This window comes from Saccopteryx leptura, chromosome 11, assembly GCF_036850995.1.
Source record: "Saccopteryx leptura isolate mSacLep1 chromosome 11, mSacLep1_pri_phased_curated, whole genome shotgun sequence".
Taxonomy (NCBI): domain Eukaryota; kingdom Metazoa; phylum Chordata; class Mammalia; order Chiroptera; family Emballonuridae; genus Saccopteryx; species Saccopteryx leptura.
Window position 1 is genome coordinate 32,442,484 of NC_089513.1, and position 10,854 is coordinate 32,453,337.

A 10,854-nucleotide genomic window follows, 5' to 3' on the forward strand; every position below is an offset into this window, starting at 1 on the left:
CAATGTCAAACTAGGACGGAAACTCGCAGCTCGCTGCTCGCTGCAGTTGCCAAGCAGAGACGCCGCGTGTCCAGCAGCCCCGGAGTCCCCGACCCGAACCCGGTGCCGAGCGCGCCCGCGCCCCGGCCACGGCAGCGCCGGCCACAAAGGGACGGGGGACGCAGACGCGGACGGGCCTCCTCCACCTCCTCCTCCAGCCCCGCGCAAACGGCCGCGGCGCTGGGACGGCCCGGCCGCGGGGGACACTCACCTCAGTCAGCGCGGCGGCGGCGGCGGCGGCGGGCGCTCCTCGGGGCCGGCCCCGGCGGTCGCGGCGCGGTCCCGCGGGCCGCAGCGCGGGCGCTACTCTCGGGCCGCCGTCCGCCGCGCCACCTCCTCGGCCACTGCCGGCGGCTCCCCCGGCGGGCGGGCGGGCGGGCCCGGCGCGGGCCCCGCCTCCGCCGCTCTCGCTCCCGCCTCCGTGCCGGGCCTCGCGGGCTGGGCGCGCTACTCCCAGCCGCCAGGCATGCTGCCGCCGCCGCCGCTCGCTCGGGGCCGTCTCCGCGCGGCGGGACGGGGCCGCAGGGCCGCTCGGGTGTGGTCCTCGGAGCGCGCGACGCGCTCGGCAGCGGAGGCGGCGGCCCGTGCGGCTGCGCGGGGGAGGCGGGGGCGCCGCGCGCTCACCCGGATGCGCTGCCCCCGCCCCTGCGGCGAGCCCACCTCGGGGCCGCGACGCTTCCCTCGGGGCCCCGGCGGTTCCGGCGGCTCAGCGCCCCGGCCCCTGCTTCCCTGACCCGCGGGGACGCGAGGACCCGGGGCTGCAGGGCCAGAACCCCGGGGCGGGAGGCTCCGTGTGCGACGAGCGCGACCGTGCCGTCCGGGCCGGGTGGGCTCCACCTGAACCGTGTAAGGACAAAGAGGCTGCCGCAGCAGGAAAAATCGAACTCGGGCCGGTTCACGTCGAGCAGCTCGCGGGTTGAGAGGAAATAAGTGCCCTCACCGCGCGAGGACGTCCTCGGATGTGCCCCTGGCCGCAGCACCAGGCTGCTGCTGACCCAGGTGGGGCGCCCGCAGTGCCCGAGGCGGACTGGGAGCTGGAGAACTGCCGGCGGCCCCTTCGTCGGGCTCTGCTGAGCCCTGCGCCAGGCGATGGGCATGCGGAGGTCCAGGACCCGGGCTGGGTGGAAAGAGGGAAGGCCACGACCCGCAATGCCGGAAGACGCAACCAGCCCTCGGGGGGACTAAAACGCCAGGTCCCCTGCAGAGTGGCGACAGTTTGGGGAACTCTGAGAGAACCCCTTCTACTCTGCCCACTTGGGAAACACTCCTTTTTGACACTGATGAGAAGACCCAACCCTGATCCTCCATCACTCACACTGGCCATAACCTGCTGTTGATTGCTTCAATCATTCAGAGGTTTGTGTGTCTTACTTGGCAGCCAAGAGCTGGAATGATAAGAGACTAGTGTTTATAATCTTATTTAAATTGTTCCATTTTTATTATAAATAAATGCTATGTATGTTCACCAAAAGAACCAAAAGCCTGGTTGTAAGCAAAACATGTTATTGAAGACTGTCTTTGGAATTTCAACATCCTGTTTTGTTATATTCTAAAATAAAAGTTGTTTTTTGAACCTATATAATATTTCAAAACAAAGTGAATCATTGACCTGTTAATATACCACAAGGAAACTTCATTTTGAAGTTTGTATCTCTTAAAATTACCTATCAAAATGAGAAATACTGAATCTCAGGGGGAAAGAAATTTGCAAAGCATGTATCTGCTAAAGGATTTGCATTCAGAATATGTAAAGAAACCTTACAACTCAAGAATAAGGCTAATCAATTGAAAAAGGCAAAAGATTTAACTAGATTATTTTACTGAAGCGGATATGGTCGACAATAGAATAAAAAAAGCTCAATGTATCATTCACTAGGAAAATGCAAATCAGAAACAATGAGAAAGTTTTTCACACCCACTACAATAGCTATAAAAAAAAAAAGAAAAAAGAAAGAAAAAGACTGACAATAAAAAGTGTTAGTGAGGACAAATTAGAGCCCTCATGTATTGCTGATGGAAATGTGAAACAGTGCAGCCACTTTGGAAAATTTGTTAGAAGCTCTGGCCGGATAGCTCAGAGCATCATCCCGATACACACAGGGCACATTACAGAAACAGGTTGATGTTTCTGTCTGTCTCTCTTCCTTGCTCAAATCAATAAATAAAAATTTTAAAAAAAATTCGGTTCTTCAAGAATTATACATAGATGTACCATTTGAGCAACAATTCTACCCCTAGGTATATATCCAAGAAAATTGAAAATAATGTTTATATAACAAGTTGTATATACACACACACACACACACACACACACACATATATTCATAATACCTACAAAGTGGAAGCAATCCAAATGTCCAGCACCAAGTGTGTGGATAAATAAAATGTAATATACCCATACAATGGAAAGCTACTCAGCAATAAAATGGAATGAAATATTCATAGAATATACAACATAGAGGAACCTCAAAAACATTAGGCTAAGTGAAAGAAGCCAGATGCAAAAGAGTACATATTGTATGGCTGTATTTATATGAAATGTCTAGAAAAAGCAAATCATACAGGCAGTTAATTAGTGGTTGCCTGGGGCTAACGGTGGGAATGGAGTGATGGCAGAGGTACACAAGAGATCTTTTTGGACTGATGGGAATGTTCTATAGCTTGTGGTTACACAACTATAGATTTACTAAAAATCATTGAGTAGTGCCCTAGCTGGATAGCTCAGTTGGTTAGAGCATTGTCCTGATACACAAAGGTTGCTGGTTCAATCCCCAGTCAAGGTACATACAGAAACAGATTAATGTTTCTGTCTCCCTTCCTCTCTCTAAAATTAATAAGTAAATTTTAAAAAATTGTATCTTTAAAAAATCATTGAATTGTGCACTTGAAACTGGTAAATTTTATGTTATATTAATTTTACCTTAATAAAATGTTCAGGGGAAAAAATCTGTAGCATTAAGTAGCCCAGGATAATATAGTACCTTATCTAGTTGCAACAAGTTTTTTGCAATTAAGAAATAAAACTTTTAAAACACATAGAAAATCATGAGGTAGTTGCATAGTACAAGGTAAAAAAAAAAATGTACTTTTTGCAACTGGTTGTATAATTACTGTCCAGAACTCTATCTACTCCTATTTATTCAAAAGCTACCTTTATTTACTGAAAGAATTGGAAATAGTGTGGAAACGGTAAGCATGTTTGAGAATAGGAAAAGAACTGGATGCCTTACAACAAGGTGGGGTGTAGGGGCTTAGATTGGGAATCCAAAATAAAGACAATAACATAATCTTTCCCGGTGTTGTTCTTATTTCCGTTGGCCCTGTGCCCTGGACCCACTGGCCTCCTCTAGTTGTGCAGATGTGGACTTCAGAGGGAGCACCACCTTTGGGTTGGATAATGGTATGATATATCATTTGTTTTCATGATTCTATGGATTTATCATAACTCCTACGATTTTACCATAGAAGAATTTAATCCCTAGAAGATTAACTAGTGGAGACACATTGAAAGTCAACTGTCCCGCAGTAAGTAGTCTGCCTGCCCTGACACTTTCTCACCATAGTCCCTACAAAACAAAAGCAGACATACTCTTTTGAATGAATGATGAACTTCCTTCATTGTTTCTATCAGGCCCTCTCTAAAGTAATTGTTATCTGAATAATACTAATATTCTCTTAATTTGGGAATAAGAACTAGTTGTTTGCCCCCAATTAGCTAGAAAGCAAGAGAATAGTGCCTCTGATGGATTTATTGGAATGGGAGGAATGTGGAAGATCGCCTAAAGCAGGGTAAACTGCCCAAAAATAACTGGCCCACGTGGTGGGCAGGAGGAGGAAAGAAGGCATCTGTTACACAGAACTGTGTGTCAAACATGCCAACAGGATGAGGTAGAACAGAAATGATGACCTTGAAAGAAGGACAGGCAAACAAGCCCCACATAGAAGTCAACTGCTATGAAGCAGGTGATAATCGTGCAGAACGCATAAATGCTACTGTTTTATGACTTTTTTACTCCTTGTTTTTGCTTTTGCCAACCAAAAACCTGACAGCCTGCCTTGTGACTGAAGCCTACAGCATATGGGTGCCCTTCTTCCTCTCCCAGCTCTTCTGCCCATAACACAACATTATCGTCATGACCACTATACTGTTCTAACACAGAGAAATGAGAGGGGCAGAATGGATGGAGGCAGGAGCCTGGGTCCACTCATCCACTGGGTGATGATCATGGGTAAGGTCAGGCAGTGAGGGTATATGGGCATGATGGGAGCAGTCCTGGAGGTGGGGGGTGAAGGTGAATCAAAAACAGGAAGGTGCCTTGTCTTGGATCTAGTGATAAGAGCAGTGCATTGTAGACATTTGTGAGGGGTGGGCAGGCAATGGTGACTAATAGTTATAGTATTATACTGGATAGCTGTATCTAAAAGCCCCAAATCTTGGTGGCTTAAACCTACACAAGTTCCTTTCTGGCCCACACTCCATGGCCTTGGAGGGTGAGTGGGGCTCCAGCAGTAGGAAGTCGCGTGGCAGATTGTGCATGGTATCGTAACACTTCCTCCCCCACCTGTCCCTTTCATGTATGCATTTCAATGGCCAAGTCAAACCATGTGTCATATCTAACTTCCAAAAAGCAGTGACATACAATCAACCCCAGTATTGTCCCCAGAAAGCAGAGCTTCAAAATTTGGATTATGATATTGATGACTATCAGAAATATAAAAATTAGATGATAACTCTTAATTTTTAAATTATAGGAAGTAGTAAAAATTGTACAGAGGTCCTTTCTACTCTTTACTGATTTCCCCCTGATGGTCATGAGAGGATTCACATTTTGCCACCTCAAAATTTGCCTTTTGGGATATTGATTTTAAGCTGGTTATTAAGAAATAAGTCTCACAAAGAAATCTGACCCTCCCCCGGACCTGCCTACCAGAATTAAGATAGATAAACCTGCTGAAACGAAGGGAGCTATTTATGTTAGCTATTCACATTAGAAAATATTAATTAGAAGTGGCAGACAGGAGGAAATCCAATGAAGCTTGTTTATTGGCCTCCCCTCTGTGTCCTATTGTTTCAGGTGGCCCAGCAGGAATTTGTTTATCACATGTTCGCTCTTTCTCATTTACCTTTGAATTAACTACTTTCCCTTTAAAATCCCAGGCCCCTGCCTCCTTCTCCTTAGCCTATAATAATAGAAACCTCCATTGCCCAATCTGTCCTTGGGTCTCATATTCCTATAGAACCTCCATATGTATATATGTAATAACTTTAGACAGTTTCCCCCATTTACCTGTCTCATTATTTATTTATTTTTATTTTTTTTACACACAGAGAGAAAGAGAGAGAGTCAGAGGGAGGGATAGATAGGGACAGACAGACAGGAACGGAGAGAGATGAGAAGCATCAATCATCAGTTTTTCGTTGCAATACCTTAGTTGTTCATTGATTGCTTTCTCATATGTTCCTTGACCGTGGGCCTTCAGCAGACCGAGTGACCCCTTGCTTGAGCCAGCGATCTTGGGTCCAAGCTGGTGAGCTTTTGCTCAAACCAGATGAACCCGCGCTCAAGCTGGCAACCTTGGGGTCTCGAACCTGGGTCCTCTGCATCCCAGTCCGATGCTCTATCCACTGCGCCACTGCCTGGTCAGGCTGTCTCTTATTATTTTGATTATTAGTCCAGCCCGAAAAATTTAGAAAGGTGGGAGGAAAATTATTTTTTGCAACCCCAGTTATATCTGATAACTATAACTTATTAAAAGCTATAAACATAACTATAGCATAATATCAAAACCAAGAAATTGACATTGGTACAATGTGTGTGTTATAGTTCTGTGTCATTTTTGCAGATTCCTATAACAACCACCAGAATCAATATACAGAACTATTCCATCACCACAAAATCTCCTTCAGCCTAGGCCTTCATAATCACACCCACCCTGCCTCCACCCCAGACTTTTTCTAACCCCTGGAAACCACTATCTCTTCATCATCATCTCTCTGAGTTGGTCATTCCAAGAATGTTATTTAAGGGACTCCTACAGTGTTTGACCTTTTGAGACCAGCTTTTTTTATCCAGTAAAATACCCCTGCATATATTTGGATCATTTTGTTTTGTTTTGATTGTGCCGATCATTCTGTCCCCATTTGGTCTTCTCTGACACCACCCCAGCAGAGGTTAGGGCAGTCACAAGGTTGCCTTGTAATAACATGGTGAAGCTGGAAGTCTAGGCTCTTTATTCAAACTTTCTGACTAGAATAAGGGGGACAGTGCATCTTTTTTTTTTAATGCCGTATTTGGCTGGAATAGGGCTGTTACTAAACGTTTTCTAGGATGCCCCTTTCCTGGCCCTTGGGCTCTAGCAAACCAGCCTTTCTTGGAGATTTTTTTAAAAAACACCTGACCCTGTGGTGTATCTGTTGCCAGCTCTCCAGCACTCAGTCCAGGATAAATGAGTCAAGAAGAAGACTCAAGGAACTCCGTCCCAAGGCCCTTAGTCACTTGCCTTCTTCTCTCCATCTTTCCATTTTCTATGTTTATGCACCATGTCCAGAGCTTTTAGCTGTTCTTAAAATTGAAGGGTACTCCATCCACTATTCCATCTTGGTCTGGAACTAGAAACTGAGAATAAAGTTTCAGAACATAAATTAGAGCAGATTGCAGATTATGCCTTTTAAAATGCCACTTCCTGTTTCTTGCATTCCAACAGGCTTTCTTGAGTCAGAGAAGAGAGGGAAGACCTACTGCTGGTTCCTTGGAAATTTCCCACATATATTCTGAACAATTTATATGGGCTATAACGTTTATCATATGGAAAAAAATGAGGGAAATGCTGGGAACTGCTAGATCAGAGATTCACTGGAGTCTGAATCAGCAAGTACGGAGGAGTGAAGAAGTTGAGAAAGCAACGGGAACAAGCCTGAAGCAGTGCAGGTAGAACTGACCTTGAACTAGTAAGGCTTTATTTTCCCTTTCCACTTGCCAAGGAATTTTCCTCACTTCCTGCTGTCCTGCCTCACATTATCCAATGCGATCCATCCTGCACAGCCCAGCCCTGTTATACTGGTCTTCCTAAATCACCTGGTTCATGAAGCCATTCTTCATCTACACACTTTAGTCAAGCATGTCAGGCTCATCACAATCTGGTCCCACTCCCACCAGTCCCAGAACTCTTGCTTACAGCTCACCCATAAGAATTTATAAAACTCAACACACACACACACACACACACACACACACACACACACACACACACACACACAGAAAAACAATCCAATTAAAACATGGGCAAAGGACCTGAATGGACACTATTCTAAAGAGAACATACAGATGGCCAATAGACATATGAAAAGATGCTCAATGTCACTAGTCATCAAAGAAATGCATGTTAAAACTGCAATGAGATATCATCTCACATCTGTCAGAATGGCTGTTATCAATAAATCAACAAACAACAAGTGTTGGCGAGGATGTGGAGAAAAGAGAACCCTTTTGCATTGTTGCAGATTGATATAGCCACTGTGGAAAGCAGTATGGAGTTACCTCAAAAAATTAAAAATGGAACTGCCCTTTGACCCAGCCATCCCACTTCTGGGAATATATCCTAAGAATCCTAATTCAAAAGAATACAGGCATCCCTATGTTCACTGCAGCATTAGTTACAATAGCTAAGATGTGGAAACAGCCCAAGTGCTCATCATTAAATGAGTGGATACAAAAGCTGAAGTACATTTACACAATGGAAACTACACAGTATTAAAAAGAAGAAAATCTTACCTTTTGCGACAGAATGGATGGACCTGGAGAGTATTATGCTAAGTGAAATAAACCCTTCAGAGAAAGACAAGTATAATCTGATTTCACTCATTTGTGGAATCTAATGAACAAAATGAACAAACAAGCAAAATAGAGACAGATTCATACATAGAAAGCTGGCTGACAGTTGTTGGGGGGCAGGGGTTTGGGTGAGGGGGAAGGAGGGATTGAGCAAAAAAAATGACAAAAAATGTCACAGACAACAGTGTGGGGATTGCAGTTTGGGGGAGAGGTGGAGGAGGGTATGAGGGATAAATGGTGATGAACAAAGACTTGACTTGGGGGTGAATGCACAATATGGTGTACAGAGATGTGTTGTAGAATTGGGCACCTGTAACCTTATGTTAACCAGTGTCACCCAATAAATTAATTTAAAAAAAAAAAAGAATTCTCTGCTTCAGCTGCACCACAACTGCACTACTCCACTCTCAATTTGTTATGCTATTTGTTTCTTTGCTGCTTTTCTCCACCTATCTTAATCCTAAGGTTTCTCTTCCAGTATAATTTTCTCTCCCTTTACAGATCCGATCTTTTCTTTTTTCTACATTCCTATAATTTAATCATTTGTAATATTTTATTTTTCAACACAATTTAGCTGCCTCATCATATTGTTGTTAGAATGTTTTACGTGTTTAAGGCTTATATCACTACCAGGATGATATGCTCTGTACCTGTACATTCTCAGTATAAAAGTAATAAATACATAGGACTAAAATTTTCAAATGGGTCAGGAAGATGTGAAACAAAACCTTTAGTTCTGTCCTCCAAGAATATCATCAAAGATAACTGCCTTTAATTCTATTTCTTGATTGCCACCCCTACCTCTTTTGATGGATATCTCCCCCAACTCTAAAAATTTACTTACAGTTCTAATTCTTGATTTATCAACTTTAGGCAGTATGCTTGTCAATTTTTGCATCCATAGAACAATCCCCAACATGCATTTATAAACACATATTGCAAGCTCACACATCATTGGCTGCTATTATGCTGGACTTGGTTAAGTGTGGCTCTATGTGTCTTTTCATTTTGGACTTGGGCTAAATAAGTGTTCATTATTTGGGGTGTGCTCTTCCCATGGCAAAAGGCCATATCTGAAGAGAAGAAACTGAAACACGATACTTCTGGCCTGGCTGAATAGGCTCGGTTGGTTGGAGTGTCATCCCAGTGTGCCAGGGTTGTAGGTTCAATCCCTGGTTAGGGCACACATAGGAACAGATCAATATTTCTGTCTGTCTGTCTCTCTCCCTTCCTCTTTATTTGCCTCTCTAGAATCAATAAATAAATTGTTTAAAAAATGAAATAAAGAAACATGATACTTCTGAAAGCCTTTGTTCAGAAGTAACCACTGTCACTTTCACTCATATTTTATTGTTCATAGTAATTCACACAGCCAAGCCCAGAATCAATGGGAGTAGAAATAACACTAGGTATATATGTCCCACCAGGACATATGATTTCTGAAGAAAATCATATGACAAAGAGTGTGTATGTATAATCTACTACAGAGAGGGAGCAAGGAATTGGGAACAATGATCCAATCTATCACATATAAGTTTCTACTGATTCCCACTTCTTGTCAAAGTGTTGTTGTATTTCTTTTTGAAGAGAGAGAGAGAGAGAGAGAGAGAGAGGTACAGACAGACCAGAAAGGAAAGACATGAGAAGTATCAGCTCATAGTTGCGGTACCTTAGTTGCTCATTGATTACTTTCTCATATGTGCCTTGATTGGGGGGGTTCCAGCCAAGCCAGTGACCCCTTGCTCAAGCCAGTGACCTTGGGCTCAAGCCAGCGACCTTTGGGCTTAAGCAAGCAACCATGGAGTCACGTCTATGATCCCACGCTGAAGCCTCAGGGTTTCCAACGTGGGTCCTCAGTGTCCCAAGCCAATGATCTATCCACTACTGCACCGCCTGGTCAGGCAAAGTTTTGTTGTATTGTAAGTAGTTCTACTGCTTACTTTATAACTAAATTATTCAGAAAACACACTTTCTTGATCATTCAACTTCAAATAGAATCTCTCAAAACTTTATAGTAAAAAATGAAGATATATATGTACATCCTTATACTTTCATACCCTCTCATCCTTTTCCATCTCACAACTCGTACATTTTGAAGGTTTATAACATTTCTCTTCTGTTTTGGAACTATAGTTAGTCTTCTATGCTTTGCATATAAATTGACTTAAAAAGCTAAATCTAATAAAGAACACTTCTAATACTATAACTGTGTACATATTATTTTCTGCAGAATCAAGAAATGTAATTGGACTTATAGAGAAGGAAATGAAATCCCTTTTCCTAAGTATATGTAACTGCAAAGCAAATATTTCTAAAACCATGTGTGAATGTTGTAACATTCATTACACTCCATATGCTGTTCTGAATCATGCTACATGTAATTTGTTTAATAGACCATGATTTTGCTGTTGAGTATTTTGGTTCTCATGGAGTTTCTATTTGCCTTACCCTTTTCTTATTGACAGAATAAACATTTGACTTCGCTTTATCACTAAGGTCATACAACACCTTAAATCATGCTTATTTGTTGAAGTGAATCTATTTTCTTATCAAATGCATTTGTCTGCAAGTCTTCTGACTATGTGTTTAACTTTGAACCAATGGCCTTTTTACCTGCTACTCAGCCAACACCCTAGGAATTTTGTTTATTGCTATTCTGAGTTATGGACATTATTTCTTGGATTCTATAGATTCATCATTTTTTATTTTCATATTCATTTTCTTAAAGCATATGCTCTAGTGATATTTTTTCTGGAAAGCAAAGCAAATGTTGGGTTCTTCCATCTGACTTACAGACTGATAATTTGGCTAGGTATAGAATTCTGTGTTCCAAGCCACTTTCTGTTAGCATTTTGAAGGCATTTCATTGTATTTCAGCCTGAAGATGAAAAATATGAAAAGCAGTAATACTCTCATCTCTTCACAAATAAGTTGTTTTTGCTCTCAGGAGGTTTTCAAAATTCTCTTTTTAAGTTAGTATACT

General features: G+C 43.0%; 1 protein-coding gene across 1 annotated transcript in view; it reads right to left on the reverse strand.

The window, feature by feature from the left end:
* The window catches only part of GALNT1 (polypeptide N-acetylgalactosaminyltransferase 1), a 106,707-nt gene extending 106,315 nt beyond the window's left edge, over positions 1 to 392 (reverse strand). The window contains exon 1 of the mRNA XM_066352340.1: positions 251 to 392. The gene's annotated coding sequence lies outside the window, so the exon portion shown is untranslated. The remainder of the gene's footprint in view (positions 1 to 250) is intronic.
* Between the last annotated feature and the right edge of the window lie 10,462 nt (positions 393 to 10,854).